The sequence below is a fragment of the Rutidosis leptorrhynchoides genome, chromosome 4 (assembly GCF_046630445.1).
Source record: "Rutidosis leptorrhynchoides isolate AG116_Rl617_1_P2 chromosome 4, CSIRO_AGI_Rlap_v1, whole genome shotgun sequence".
Taxonomy (NCBI): domain Eukaryota; kingdom Viridiplantae; phylum Streptophyta; class Magnoliopsida; order Asterales; family Asteraceae; genus Rutidosis; species Rutidosis leptorrhynchoides.
In genome coordinates this window covers 467,940,940-467,958,433 of record NC_092336.1, presented here as the reverse complement: position 1 = coordinate 467,958,433, position 17,494 = coordinate 467,940,940, and positions in this window count along the sequence as shown.

Genomic DNA, 17,494 nt, shown 5'->3' with positions numbered 1-17,494 from the left:
TCTCATGGATCCATCTTTCTTCTTAACAAAGAGCACATGAGCTCCTCATGGTGAAGAACTCGATCGAATGAATCCCTTGTCTAAAAGCTCTTGTAACTGACTAGATAACTCTTGCAATTCAGAAGGTGCAAGTCTATATGGTGAGCGTGCTACAGGTGCCGTCCAGGCATTAAATCAATCTGGAACTCAACGTCTCTATGCGGCGGAAGACCTGGTAATTCTTCCATAAAACATCTAGAAAATATCTGACAATCGGTACATCTTCGAGTTTCTTGACTTCAGGTTCAGTTTTGCTCGCGTGAACTAACATTGCAAGACAACCCTTTCTAATGTGTTTTTGTGCCTTCAAACAGTTAATGAAATGCAATGGTGTGTTGCTTCGCTCTCCGTACACCATCAAAGGCTCATTATTAATGATAGGAATGCGAATAGCTTTCTGGTAGCAGACCATATCGGCTCTATTATCGGATAACCAGTCCATCCCGACAACAATGTCAAAACTACCCAGTATTATCGGTATCACATCAATACTAAAAGATTTCCCAGCCAAGTTCAAAGTACACTCACGATAGATTTGGTCAGCTTTCATTAGATTAATATTCCCTAGTTCTGGAGAGTACAAGTTTTCTAACGATGATACAGGATTCTTAATATTATGGCAAAAATCCTTAGACACAAAACTTCCATCAGCACCATAAGAAAGTACTCGTGACTAGCTTCGGATCATCACGAGCTTCACTTGAATTAATGTTGAACGCTCTACCTTTAGCAGGCTCGGTAGTCTTCTCCGCATTAGGGCAATCCCTTCTATAATGACCAGTCTTACCACATCCAAAATAGGTATTTGTGCCCATCTTACTGTTCTTCGCCAAGTGTCCAGGCCTCTTACACTTATCACAAGTCAACTTATTACAAGTTCCTGGATGATGCTTATTACACCTGGTACAAAGTGGATGCTTTCCCTGATACCCTGATCTAGTATTCAGGAAAGCAGCAGTACCCTTGTTGGTCTCCTGTTTCTTGTGAAATTGCTGGTTAGAGTTCTTATCATGACCATAATTCCACTTACGCTTACCGTCTCCAGAACGGTTCTCATTAGTCACCGCAACCTTACTGTCACTCGCAGCTTGATCAAGTAACAAATTAGCCATGTTTATGGCTTCCTGCACAGTTCTCAGCTTAGAAGTAGTTACACCACTTCTGATCGTTCCAGTCAAACCCTCGATATGTTGCCCCACTTTCCACCTCTCAGTCAGAATCAATTCTGGGCACATCAACGCTAACTCAAAGAACCTCTTGTTATAACTAACAAGATCAGTACCCACAAGCTTCAACTCTCGAAGCTCTCATTCCATCCTCATAATCACATTACGGGGGCAGTTGATGTTATGCGAGGTGTATACGAAATAGTTATATTTTTATTACGAAATACTATTAAATACGATACAATTTTACACAAGTTATTTATTTATTTATAGAGTGGATATACCTAAACTTTGCTACAACACTTATAGGCAGTGTACCTAATCGTACAGTTGTGTAGTTTTTAGTAAGTCCGGTTCTTTCCTCAGGGAGCTAGCCAAGTTTAACGCTATATTTTTAAACTATAGTTGTATAAACATATATATATATATATATATATATATATACATATATATATATATACATATACATATATATATATACATATACATATATATATATATATATATATATATATATATATATATATATAAGTAGTATTATTATTATAAAAAGGGGGGTTTTACCGTTTAATGACCGGTTTGTCGATTTTAAAACTTTAGTCACAGTTAAAACCTAATGTAAAATATTAAAAATAAATATAGCTTAATTTAAAGCGTAAAATAAATAATGATAATTAAAGTGCGATAAATTAAAGTGCGATAAATAAAATGAAAATAAATTAAAAGTGCGATAATTAAAAAGTACGATAATTAAAAATGCGATAAGATATAAAATAAAGGAATTATGCTTATTTAAACTTCCGTAATCATGATGTTTGACGTGTTGATTTTAATTTATTACCATGGGTTAATTGTCCTTTGTCCTGGATTATTTGATATGTCCATCTGGTTTTTGTCCATAACAGTCCATCAGTCATAAATATAAAGTGCGAGTGTCCTCGTCAAATTATCCTTATACCCGAAGTCAAATATTCCAACTAATTGGGGACTTAAACTATAACAAGGTCTTAATACTTTGTTTAACAATTACACCAGGATATCGACTGCGTGTAACCCAAGGTTTTAATACTATGTTAATAATTATGCCAAGTGTCCTTGTACATAATTCACCTCTGTTTTAATGAGTCCATTGACTATTAATCCATTCCCGTGTCTGGTTAAATGAACGATTATTAGTATTTATAAATATCCCACCCATCGTGTCCGATCGAGTGTATATGGTTATTTATTAGATACGTCAAATTGTAAATCTCTATATTAAATTAACGAACTATCATTCAGTTAAACAAATATAAAGCCATTAATAGTCCATAGTCCAATTTTCACAAGTGTCGGTCTTTTGTCCAAACCCCAATTATGGTACAAAGCCCAATAACCCAGTCTTTAATATTTAGTCCAACATCATGATTACTTTGATTTAAATAAGCATAATAATAACTTAGCTACGAGACATTAATTTAAAAAGGTTGAACATAACTTACAATGATTAATAATAGCGTAGCGTTACACGGACAGAATTTTGACTTACAACCTTAAAACATTCGATAACATAACCTTATTATTATTAATCTTAAATTAAAATTAAAATTATAATTATAAATATAAATATAAATTGAGAGTAAGAAATAGAAAAAGGATGTGTTTTATCGATCAGAATGGGCGGCCTTTTATAGGCCCACGTTTCACTGTACAGCTCCACGAGTGCGGAGCTTTTGTGCTTCACAGCTCCGCGAGTGCGGAGGTCTGGATTCCAGCTCATAGATTAAATCCAAAACGTGGGCAGTGTATAATTATAATATATAATAATATATATAATTAATTATATATTATATTATATTCTTGTGCATAGTTGACTTGTAATTTTTGGTCCGTTGCGTCGCGCGCTAAAAGTTGGTTCGTGTCTTGGTTCCGGATTTTCGAACGCCTTTTCGTACGATTAAATATCTTGTACTTTGTGTTTCACGGCTTGTACTCTTGTAATTTTTAGACTTTTCTCATCAATAATTTGAACCACTTGGATTGTACGTTGTACTTTTTAGCTTTTTGGTCGTTTGCGTCTTCAAATCGTCGAATCTGTCTTTTGTCTTCATCTTTTATTATTTAAACGAATATAACTTGTAAATAGAACAATTGCAACTAAAAGCTTGTCTTTCTTGAGGGATAATGCTATGAAATATATGTTCGTTTTTAGCATTATCAAATATTCCCACACTTGAGCGTTGCTTGTCCTCAAGTAATATAGTCTTGAAATAAAAATACTAGAATCACTTCTTTATTCTTCACACTTTGTACATCAGTGATTTCTATACGGCGGTATGAATAATGGTAGTAACATTGTGGTTTACAGTCCCACATGACTTTGAAAATTTAGATCCTTTAAGGAAATTGGATCTTTATGAAAACATTTGATCTTTTTGAAAATTCAATTTAGCTTTTACCCTAGATAAGTTTTTCGGAATAACCCTTCACCGGTGTTTGCAAAATGTTTTTATGGCTTTTGTGGGTTTTAGATTTGAAAATTTTAGCTCAAAACTTGCGGTTTTGTGTCACCCACTTGCTAACCTTGTATTGTGAAAGCAACACGTCCAATTTACTTGCTCCGTATATTACCTTTCGGTAAACTACCGTCTGGTTGTAAAGGAAAGCGTTGAACAAGCAACTGTTAAGGCAATGTCCCGTGACATGCTTTTGATTATGGTCTATATCGTGTCAGATGTAATTACTATCCTTGGTAGGAGCAATAGTAAAGATCACCCTATAGTTTTTCAGTCTGGCACAAGGTCATGTCTTTGACCATGCTATGCAACCACCATTCTTACAGTTGACACCCGATTTGGTTCAGGTGACCTAATGAATTCCAGGTGAATTCCTAGCATTTTACGTTCAATGGTAATGAACTCATTGAAAATAGGGTTTTAAGAAAATAAATCGGTTTGTAATTTGATCAAAATATTTTCTCGTTCAAGCTCGAGTTTAGATATCATCGAATTCCATGAGTTTGAATTCTCAATCTTTAAGGTTAATCTCAAGGATTGAGTAATATCAGTCTTAAAAGCTGATTTTTGATCTTTAAGGAGATTATCCTTTCTGGGGATCTAATTCATTAGTCTTATAAGTTAATTTGCACGGTGCCCCCCATTGTACGAGATAGATCCTCTCATGGTTAGGATAAGTCTGACCACATGGCAATCCTATTTAATGCTGAGGTCCGTAGATTTCCAGCTGAATTTCGAGAAAACTTTTCAAGGTTTTTCGTAGACTCTACAACTGGTCTGGACGACAACTTCCTGACCTAAATCAAGAAGCGCGTGTCTTTTTCTCGAAAAACTTTACTTCCTTTTAAATTCCATTTATATTACAATAAACTGGGTAAAACTGATTAATATCGTTCAAAACAAAAGTATCTTCAATTATTTATACAAAAATATGTGATATATGTTCTAAATAACTTGGTAAATTTTTCCCACACTTGGCTTTTATTTTCCTTTCTTTGCCTTTTTATTTTCCTCTATTTCATTTTAAATGAATTCAAGCGTTTTGAGTTGTTTCTCAATTTATGTCCTTTCTTGTAGGTAACAATAATTTCGGTGTTAACACCTAGTTTTATCGTTCATAAATATGTATAAACATGATTTTGAGTTCATTTAGTTGAAAATTTTGAAAATTTTTACTAGAATTGGGTAGTCAGTATATAAGACTAGGGCTGTTCTTTATTATCAGAGAGCACTAGATTCTAATACAACTACTACGTTACTAGTATTTTTAATGGTAACCAAGTGTTTAAATTTAAAATTTTAAAAATCCGAAAGAATTTAACCCCTTCCCACACTTAAGATCTTGCAATGCCCTCATTTGCAAGAAATCAGTAATAATTTAAATTATTGAGGGTGATTAGCGTAGAAAAATGATTAAATTTTACCAAAGTTTCCAAACATATTGTTGTATATGTTGAATGATAAATGGTGCACATCGTTTGTTCATTCCGTCTGTTGTTACATCACACTTGTTTTTCGTTTTGTCATCAAAATTAATAGCTTTTGCTGAACTTAATGCCAGTCTTTGAAAGTGCGTTGTTTTACCCTATTTTGTACATGAGATAAACTACAAACATATATATACATATTTTTGAAGTTGGGTATATCACCCCACATTCAAAAATTATTAAAAATCTAATACTCCCTCCGTCCCATTACAAGTGTCCACTTATTTTTTGCACACAGTTTTAGGAAATCCCACTAACTTCATTCTCCACCAATCAGAAATCTTCTCTCTCCAGAATAACTCATTCTCATTGGTTAAAACACAAAGTGGACACTTGAAATGGGACATCCCAAAATAGAAATGTGGACACTTGTGGTGGGACGGAGGTAGTAATAAAAGTTAGAAAATTATAAAAACTATTATAGTATCAAAAGAAATATTAAAAGTATAAAATTACAAGTTACCAAATAAATAAAAATAGGCATAAAAGGAAATTAGGGTCGATGAGGATGGTGCCAGTAGGGATTTCATTCATAGCCGTATGTGCTGTAGAATGCTTGAGCTGGGTCATATGTAGGGTATGGTGGTCGGGTCTGTATAGTCCAGGGAGGAAATACGGGCATTGGAGTAGGAATGTAGTTTGTATTTATGTGTGCACAATGACTTATGATTTGGTTTTGATGATACTGCCAATCTTGAAATGCTCGTTGTCTAGCCATTTCATACTCATGTTGAGCCATAAAAATTTTCATTTCTGTCATCTGATTCCCCCCTCCCGCATTACCTTGCTGCTGATCTCTTTCGACCTATGCATGATGGCCATCATATGGTGCTGCAGCGTTATGTCGTTTCTTTAAAACCTTAGCACCATGATATACTTTCAAACCAATTGTATCACGGGGTTCTGGTGTTGCAATTATTAATCCCCCCTGACTTCTATTGACACCGAGATACTCAGCAATTAAAGTAACAAAGATACCACCTCCTATTATACTATTAGGCCGTAGACCCCTAATCATAGCCGATAAATAATAACCCACACAATAAGGTATACTCACAGCGCTCTGTGGGTCTCGAATACACATGAGATAAAATAAATCATTCTCATTTACCTTCTCTTTGCTCCTACCTCACTGTGTAATTGAGTTTGCTAAGAACCTATGGATTACTCTTAGCTCAGCTCTATCAATATCAGTATAAGAGTTATTCCCCCCACGAAATCTGTTATGTCTAGTCATTCTACTCCATATTCCATTCATATCAAAATTTTCATCAACCCTCCTACCATTAACTATCAACCTTTGACAATCAGTAGATGCTAGTTCCTCAGGCGTATATATACACAAAGCCTGAGCCATGTCTAGTAGAGACATATGGCGCATCACACCTCCTAATAAAAATCTAATAAAACTCCGATCGGTTAAGGTAGCTACCCGATCATTTATTTCAACACTACATAATAATTCCACACACCATTCTCTATATACACGCCTACGTATATTGAACAAACGTTCCCAATCAGTAAAAGTAGAATTATCATACCTTTGTGTAAGTAATTCTCTGATTGGATCGGCCAATTCCACTATTTCTAACGGTTCCCAATCTATTACCCTGAGTACTTCAACAACATTAGACTGAAGGGTGTGCAAGTTCCTCTGATATTTTGGATAATCTATCCAATGTTTGTCAAACCTTAAATTAGAGTGTAAATCTGCCAATTCTATATTTGAATATGAAATGAATTGATACGGTAGATTTTGTCTATATTAGTTGTTAATCTCCTGTTCTTCTGCATTCTCAGGAGGAGCATTGTAAGCCTGGTATGCGGATGAAGATTCACCCCTTTCAGTCTGCAAAACACATTAAACACAATTTTTGTGCATCCAAATATGCATTAGTGTTAGCAAAATCATAAATCAAAATAACCATAATGACATGTTTAATCCATATTAAACTTTATACGCATTTTCATAATATTAACAATTCTACACTTTTATAAATAAACATATATGAAAATGTATACAATGTTCCTTAGCATTCATCTTCTAAATCATGTCAAAAATAATCATTATAGCAATTAAACAAGTTCCAAATGGCATTCATATCAATTAAATCGAGTTCATGCATTTTTGATTCAAAAAGTCCACTTTAATACTTAAAAATCATGTTTAGTATCAAAGTTTTGATCATTTAGAAACCTAAACATGTTACACTACTTAATTAAGTATGAACCATCAACAAAATTCGACCATAACCCGTTTATGTCAAAAAGTCCCAATTTTGCTCAAGAACACAAACCCTAGATTACTCAAAATTTGAAGTTTGAGGCTTCTAATCATGTTAAATAGCATCAATCTAGGTTATACAAGCATAATACACAAACAATTTAAGCTTAATTAAACTAGAAATCATCAAAATCAAATTAGGTATAAATTTATTCAAGAACACTAAAAATCCGAATTAAAGAATATTTAGATGTAGAAATTACCGATCTCCTTGAGTAACTTCTTGGTAGGATCCATCTCAACATTATTTTAGCAAAAAATTTGATGTTTAAAGGTGAAAATTTTCGAATTTGAAAGCGTTTTGTGTGTGTTTTTCGCAGAAAATTGGGTGTGGTGTGTTGGGGACTGGTCTGTTCGACCAGTTAACCCCTTCTAAATTTTTATTTCTCCGCGAGTGCGGATGTGGGGTCACCCCAAACTCTTGCGAGTGCGGATTTCATTTTTTTTATATATAAAAATCTTATACTTTTAATAAAATTAATTTTAAAAATTTGTTTCTTTTAAGAGTGAGGGCGTTTCGGATCGTTGTCCTAGTTCGTCTCTCAACAAAATTTTAAAAAGCGTTTGTTTTAAAAGCAAAGATTTTTGAGTTTTTTAATGTTTTTAGCATACTTTAATTCAATAAGATTAAAAATAATGATAATAAAATTTCTCGTCTCTACCTTGGGTAAAGCAATTTCGGTTCAACGACCTAGTCTTCAACTCACGGCGAATTTTAGAAATCATATTTTTAACTTAATGAAATAAAGTAAAAATTTTTTTGAAATTCACACCAAACTTAAATTTAAAATGCATAAAATTAAAAATTCATATTAATATTTTTATACATTAATTTTACAAACTTTTATTGAAAATATTAATTTTTAAAATATTTAAAAACTTAAAAAAAAATTTACAATATTAATTTAATATTAATATAAAAACAAGGTAAAAATTAAAATTAAAAATCTTTTTGGTCTTTTATCCCACTTTAATCAATCAAATATTATCAAAAATATACGCCCCTCTTTTGGGTAAAGTAATTTCGGCTATATTACCTAGTTTTACTCCTGACGAATTTCTGAAATACTTTGGATTGATTGATTAAAGATATTTATACCTTAAGAATAAACGGTAAATTTCGCAGTGATGTAATAAATTTTTGTATGATATCAATAATTTTGGTTTCGCATACCTAATTTTATTGAATATCAATTTAATACTTTATAGCGAACGATTCAGCGTTTATTATCAAAAGGTTAAAAGCAATAAAATAAAATAAAAACTGTACATACTTACCTGTGAGAAAGAATTCTCAGAGACCTGCTTTAGCCGACTCATATGAGAGTCGTGTGATTTGGTTTTCTATAGCTACATAAGCGTAACCTCGATTCTTCAATAACTTTTCTTCTAAACATATGAACGGTCCTTCTCTGCATAGAGTAACAAATTTGGTATTTGAATATGTTTGATTGTTTGAACATTTACCTTCGTGTGACCATTTTCTGCATTTATGACATCTTTCAAGGTGTCGTGCTCTTCTTTTTGTTGCGGATTTTGATTTTCCTTTACCAAAATGTGTCTTATAATGATCTTTCCTGAGTTCTTTTCTCACTTCGTCCATTTTTTCTCTTATGAATGATACCAGTTCACTCGGAAGTGTGTCATTATTACATTTAGTAATCATAGCATGTAGCATTAGACCATGGTTCAGATCAAAGGAATTCTTCATCTCGTAAAACCTAAAAGAAATTAAAATTCAGAATGGAGGGAGAAGACTAGTTCTTTAGGGTCTGCTAGGGAAAGACCATTCGGATTCCATTCTCAGAAACTACACGAAAACAGAATATCTAACTCTAACAGAAATACATATTACCCTAAAAAGATTCGAATCTTCCCACACTTAGTTAGCTGTGGTGTCGAAATTGTGATTAACTTCATCTTCAACTTCCATTGGATTATCTATGTAATGTTTAACTCTGTGACCATTTACTTTAAACTCAATCCTATTTGAATTTATTAATTCTACTGTTCCGTATGGAAAAACTCTTTTGACTATAAATGGTCCAGACCATCTTGATTTCAATTTTCCAGGAAATAGCTTGAATCGTGAATTGAAAAGAAGAACTCTGTCTCCTTCTTTAAATTCTTTTGAACTTCTGATTCTTTTATCATGCCATTTTTTCGTTCTTTCTTTATAGATTAACGAATTTTCATATGCTTCATGTCTTAATTCTTCTAATTCGTTTAGTTGACTTAATATTAGATGTCCGGCTTCATGTAAATCAAGATTACATGTCTTCAAAGCCCAAAATACTTTGTGCTCAATTTCTACTGGAAGGTGACATGCTTTTCTGTAAACGAGTCTAAAAGGTGTGGTTCCAATTGGAGTTTTGTAGGCTGTTCTAAAAGCCCAGAGTGCATCCTCCAATTTCATGGACCATTCCTTCAGATTTCACCCTACGGTTTTCTCTAGAATACGTTTTAATGCTCGGTTGGTATTTTCAACTTGTCCACTTGTTTGTGGATGATAATCGGTTGAGATTTTATGAGTTACTCCATATCTTTTAAGAACTTTCTCAAGTTGATTATTACAAAAATGAGTACCCCGATCACTTATTAAAGCTTTCGGTGTTCCGAACCTAGCAAAAAGACGTTTTAAGAAATTAACTACAACTCGTGCATCGTTAGTTGGGAGAGCTTGTGCTTCCGTCCATTTAGATATAATCAACAGCAACGAGAATGTAGAGATTATTATGAGATTTTTGAAATGGACCCATAAAGTCAATACCCCAAACGTCAAATACTTCACATACTTGAATGACATTTTGTGGTATTTCATCACGTTGACTTATTTTTCCGGCCCTTTGACAAGCATCACAAGATTTACAAAGAAGGTGTGCGTCTTTGAAAATTGTAGGCCAATAGAATCCAGCATCATAGACTTGTCTTGCTGTAAGTTGAGGCCCATAATGCCCTCCTGTTGGTTCTGTGTGACAATGGTTTAAGATTTGACTAGCTTCATCTCCGAATACGCATCGGTGTATTATTCCATCGGGACAACTTTTAAATAAATGTGGATCTTCCCAAAAATAGTGTTTTATATCACTAAAGAATTTCTTTCGTTTTTGGTACGACAATCCTTTTTCAAGGAATCCACGTACTAAGTAGTTTGCATAGTCTGCAAACCATGGAATTTCATTATAATCTATCTTCAATAGATATTCATCAGGAAATTATCTTGTATAGCCGATTCATTTAGAACTTCTAATTCAGGATTTTCAAGACGAGAAAGATGATCAGCGGTGAGATTTTCTGCTCCCTTTTTGTCTCGAATTTCAATATCGAACTCTTGTAAGAGTAAGATCCAACGGATTAATCGTGGTTTGGCATCTTGTTTCGAAAATAGGTATCTAAGAGCAGAATGGTCGGTATGGACCACCGTTTTAGCTAGAACGAGATATGAACGAAATTTTTCAAAAGCAAAGACAATAGCAAGGAGTTCTTTTTCAGTAGTTGTGTAATTTGTTTGTGCTCCTTGTAACGTCTTACTAGCGTAATAGATAGGTTGAAATCGTTTTTCAATCCTTTGTTCTAAAACGGCTCCCATTGCAAAATCACTTGCATCGCACATGAGTTTAGATGGTAGATTCCAATTTGGAGTTATCATGATCGGCGCATCAGTGAGTTTTTCTTTAAGAATATTAAAAGATTTAATGCATTCATCCGAAAAGATGAATGGAGCATCCTTTTCTAGGAGTTTATTCATAGGAGTGGCAATTTTAGAAAAGTCTTTTATGAAACGTCTGTAAAAACCGGCATGCCCTAGAAAACTACTAACTCCTCTAACATTGGTGGAATGTGGAAGTTTAGCAATTACATCTATTTTAGCTCTATCCACTTCAATTCCTTCCTTTGAAATTTTATGACCAAGAACGATGCCTTCTTTAACAATGAAATGGCATTTCTCCCAATTAAGAACTAGATTTGATTGCTCGCATCTAATAAGCATTCGTTCAAGATTAACTAGACATGTTTCAAAAGTATCACCGAAGACTGAAAAGTCATCCATGAAAACTTCCATGCATTCTTCTATCATGTCGTGAAACATTGCCATCATGCACCTTTGAAAGGTTGCAGGGGCGTTGCAAAGTCCAAATGGCATAAGTTTATAAGCAAAAGTACCATAAGGGCACGTGAACGTGGTTTTTTCTTGATCCTCGGGTGCTATTGGAATTTGAAAATATCCGAAAAAACCATCAAGAAAACAATAGTAACTGTTCCCGGCCAACCTTTCCAACATTTGATCAATGAAAGGTAAGGGAAAGTGATCTTTTCTGGTGGCGTCATTTAATTTTCTATAATCAATACAAACACGCCATCATGTTACAGTCCTAGTAGGAATAAGCTCATTTTTTTCATTTGTGATGACAGTCATGCCACCCTTCTTGGGTACACATTGAACTGGGTTTACCCATGGACTATCAGAGATTTGATAAATTAAACCTGCATCTAGCAGTTTAATAATTTCTTTCTTAACAACATCGTGCATATTAGGATTTAGTCTTCGTTGGTGTTGCACATACGTTTTATGACCTTCTTCCATAAGGATTTTATGTGTGCAATACAAAGGACTTATTCATTTAATATCATCAATCTTCCATGCAATAGCTGGTTTATGTGCTTTTAGCACAGAAATGAGTTGAGATTTTTCATTTTCTGTAAGAGAAGACGATATTATTACAGGTAATTCAGATTCACCATGTAAATAAGCGTATTCCAAATGGTTTGGAAGTGGCTTTAACTCTAATGTCGGTGGTTCTTCTATCGATGATTTGTATCGATATCTGTCTTCCTCTTTTAGCATTTGAAGTTCTTCTGTTGTTGGTTCATAATCATTAGCCATGAGTGCGGCTAACATTTCAGCTTCATCAATTGGTTCAGTTCCTTCTCCTAAAAAACATTCTCCTGTTCCTTGTAATTCTGGAAATTCTTCTAACAATTCTGCATGTGAATCTATAGTTTGAATATAATAACATGTATCATCTGCAGATTGCGGTTGCTGCATGGCTCTATCAACAGAAAAGGTAACAATCTCGTCCTCTATACTTAGGGTTAATTTCTTACCAAACACGTTTATTATTGCTTTAGCCGTGTTTAAGAATGGTCTTCCTAATATAAGAGGAACTCGAGAATCTTCTTCCATGTCCAGAATAACAAAGTCTACTGGAAATACTAAAGTACCAACTTTAACTAGCATGTTCTCCATTATCCCTCTAGGATATTTTACTGATCGATCGGCTAGTTGTATGCTTATTCGTGTTGGTTTCAATTCTCCGAGGTCTAGTTTAGTGTATAGTGAATATGACATTAAATTTATACTAGCACCTAAGTCTGCCAATGCTTCTATTGAACTAAGACTACCCAGAAAACATGGAATTGTGAAACTTCTTGGATCTGATAATTTCTCTAGTATCTTATTCAACAGCACTGCAGAACAATTTGCATTCATAGTAACAGCCGAGAGTTCTTCCATTTTCTTTCTATTTGTGATTAGATCTTTCAGGAATTTAGCATATCTTGGCATTCCTGAAATTACATCAATGAAAGGAAGATTGACATTTATTTGTTTAAACATATCTAAAAATTTGGATTGCTCGGCTTCAAGTCTTTCTTTTCTCATTTTACTCGGGTAAGGAAGTGGTGGTTGGTATGGTTAAACATAAGGCTTAGCCTTAACTGTGTTATCTTCATTAACCTTTTCAACTACCAGTTCTGTTTCCTTATCTTGCTCAGACTGTGGTTCTTGTGGAGTAGGAATAGAGTCATCAGAAATTTCAGGTATTTCAGGTGGTTTAAGTGTAATACCACTTCTCGTGGTAATGGTTTTAGCTGTTTCATTCCGGAGGTTAGCATTTGTATCGCTAGGTAGACTTCCCGGTTTTCTTTCACCTATCAACCTTGCTAGGTTACTTACTTCTTGTTCCAGATTTCGGATAGAAGCTTGTTGATTTCTAAATGCTTGAGCATTTTGTTCATTGGTTTGATCAAGTAACAAATTAGCCATGTCTATGGCTTCCTGCACAGTTCTCAGCTTAGAAGTAGTTACACCACTTCTGATCGTTCCAGTCAAACCCTCGATATGCTGCCCCACTTTCCACCTCTCAGTCAGAATCAATTCTGGGCACATCAACGATAACTCAAAGAATCTCTTGTTATAACTAACAAGATCAGTACCCACAAGCTTCAACTCTCGAAGCTCTCATTCCATCCTCATAATCACATTACGGGGGCAGTTGATGTTATGCAAGGTGTATACGAAATAGTTATATTTTTTATTACGAAATACTATTAAATACGATACAATTTTACACAAGTTATTTATTTATTTATAGAGTGGATATACCTAAACTTTGCTACAACACTTATAGGCAGTGTACCTAATCGTACAGTAGTGTAGTTTTTAGTAAGTCCGGTTCGTTCCGCAGGGAGCTAGCCAAGTTTAACGCTATATTTTTAAACTATAGTTGTATATATATATATATATATATATATATATATATATATATATATATATATATATATATATATATATATATATAAGTAGTATTATTATTATAAAAAGGGGGTTTTACCGTTTAATGACCGGTTTGTCGATTTTAAAACTTTAGTCGCAGTTAAAACGTAATGTAAAATATTAAAAATAAATATAGCTTAATTTAAAGCGTAAAATAAATAACGATAATTAAAGTGCGATAAATTAAAGTGCGATAAATAAAATGACAATAAATTAAAAGTGCGATAATTAAAAAGTACGATAATTAAAAATGCGATAAGATATAAAATAAAGGAATTATGCTTATTTAAACTTCCGTAATCATGATGTTTGACGTGTTGATTTTAATTTATTACCATAGGTTAATTGTCCTTTGTCCTGGATTATTTGATATGTCCATCTGGTTTTTGTCCATAACAGTCCATCAGTCATAAATATAAAGTGCGAGTGTCCTCGTCAAATTATCCTTATACCCGAAGTCAAATATTTCAATTAATTGGGGACTTAAACTGTAACAAGGTCTTAATAATTTGTTTAATAATTACACCAGGATATCGACTGCGTGTAACCCAAGGTTTTAATACTTTGTTAACAATTACGCCAAGTGTCCTTGTACATAATTCACCCCTGTTTTAATGAGTCCATTGACTATTAATCCATTCCCGTGTCCGGTTAAATAAATGATTATTAGTATTTATAAATATCCCGCCCATCGTGTCCGATCGAGTGTATTGGTTATTTATAGATACGTCAAATTGTAAATCTCTATATTAAATTAGTGAACTATCATTCAGTTAAACAAATATAAAGCCCATTAATAGTCCATAGTCCAATTTCCACAAGTGTCGGTCTTTTGTCCAAACCCCAATTATGGTACAAAGCCCAATAACCCCGTCTTTAATATTTAGTCCAACATCATGATTACTTCGATTTAAATAAGCATAATAATAACTTAGCTACGAGACATTAATTTAAAAAGGTTGAACATAACTTACAATTGCTAATAATAGTGTAGCGTTACACGGACAGAATTTTGACTTACAACCTTAAAACATTCGATAACATAACCTTATTATTATTAATCTTAAATTAAAATTAAAATTATAATTATAAATATAAATATATAAATTGAGAGTAAGAAGTAGAAAAAGGATGTGTTTTATCGATCAGAATGCGCGGCCTTTTATAGGCCCACGTTTCACTATACAGCTCCGCGAGTGCGGAGCTTTTGTGCTTTACAGCTCCGCGAGTGCGGAGGTCTGGATTCCAGCTCATAGATTAAATCCAAAACGTGGGCTGCGTATAATTATAATATATATAATTAATTATATATTATATTATATTCTTCTGCATAGTTGACTTATAATTTTTGGTCCGTTGCATCGCGCGCTAAAAGTTGGTTCATGTCTCGGTTCCGGATTTTCGAACGCCTTTTCGTACGATTTAATATCTTGTACTTTGTGTTTCACGGCTTGCACTCTTGTAATTTTTAGACGTTTCTCATCAATAATTTGAACCACTTGGATTGTACTTTGTACTTTTTAGCTTTTTGGTCGTTTGCGTCTTCAAATCGTCGAATCTGTCTTTTCTCTTCACCTTTTATTATTTAAATGAATATAACTTGTAAATAGAACAATTGCAACTAAAAGCTTGTCTTTCTTGAAGGATAATGCTATGAAATATATATTCGTTTTTAGCATTATCAGCAGTACTCCTTAATCATACGTTGCTTAAGATCTTCCCACGGAGTAGCAAACGCCTGATCGAGTCCTACCGATGATGCATAACCATTCCACCAAGTTAGTGCACTATCTGATAACGTGCACGAAGAAAACTTCACCTTGTCAACTACTCTAGTCTTACTGATCTGGAACACAGATTCCAATTTCTCAAACTATCGGGTCAGACCAACTGGTCCTTTGGTTCCACGAAAAGCATGCGGCTTGCAGTTAGTAAACATCTTGTACGTACATCCTCCTTTATTGTTGTTGTTGTTGTTGTTGTTGTTGCTGTTATTGTTGTTAGTACCGTTGGTGTTGTTGCTAGTGTTCCCCTGATTATTACGGGCCATCTCAGCACGCTCGGCTGCCATGCCTTCGGCAACAAGTGTTCGTATCATAGTTTCTGTCGATTCCTTTAGAGGCATTATCTTCAAGACAAAATAATACACCAGATCAGTTCAATGAAAACAACAGCTTAAAAGTATACTTGCAAAGAGTAGTGATAAGTAGTAGTAGTAAACACTAGTATATGTATATATGACAACAGTTTAAGCAGTAGATTATCATGCAGCATAACAATGCATAAATATATTATCACACAACACATAACATGTTATCAAGTAAAGTATTCATCATGCCAATAGTAAGGAATCCAATAATCATATATAAAAGAATCAATAATCATCCACTAGTATGTAAGTAAAATAGCCGGCAAAAACCACACTGGTAAGTCTACGATAAAGTAAGTAACTAATAAAATATCCAAAGTATTGGAAACAAGCACGATGACACAAAATGACTCTACATGGGAGATTGCTCCTTATCAAGTAGACAGCTAAGAGCATCTTCCACCCGCCTACCTCATGAGGGGTAGGAAGGGGGTCGGGCGAGAGGGGCCTCTTACCTAAAGTGATAGGCTGCACTGAGGTAGGCTGTTCGGGTTCTGACTATTCCTCGGGTTCTTCATCAGGATCCTCTTCGGGTTCCTCTTCTGGTTCTTCCTCTGGTTCTTCCTCGGGATCATCTTTAGCAGCATCTGTACCCGCCTCAGAGGGCTCAGTCTCCTCCGTATACACGGACTCAACCTCAACCTTAGAGTCAAGTGTCTGGTTCCCTGGTGACTGAACAGTATCTTCAGTTTCAGATTTGGAGTCGCTAATGATGATAGGGTGAGAAGCAGACATCTAAAGCTCAAAAAAAACACACCAAATTAGTACACACATAACATAAGTGCAATATATGTAGCAGTGTAAGTAAATCACAAAAGTCTAAGTACGGGTTGTAGTCTAGACTCGCTTATGTGACGACCCGTCCTAATCCATCTGGACGAATACATTACATTTAGTTACATCGCGAGGTACTTGACCTTTATATGATACATTTTACAAACATTGCATTCGTTTTTAAAATACAAACTTTCATTTCATCGAAAGTTGACAGGAATGCATGCTATCTCATAATATATCCAAACTATGAATGACTTATTTTCAATCTTGATGAACTCAATGATTCGAATACAACGTCTTTTGAAATATGCCATGAATGACTCCAAGTAATATCTTTAAAATGAGCAAATGCACAGCGGAAGATTTCTTTAATACCTGAGAATAAACATGCTTTCAAGTGTCAACCAAAAGGTTGGTGAGTTCATTAGTTTATCATAATCATTCATTTTCATCATTTTAATATACCACAAGATTTCAGATATTTAGTTGTACACGTAACCCGAGTACATAATAATACGCGTAACCCGCGAATTAACATTCA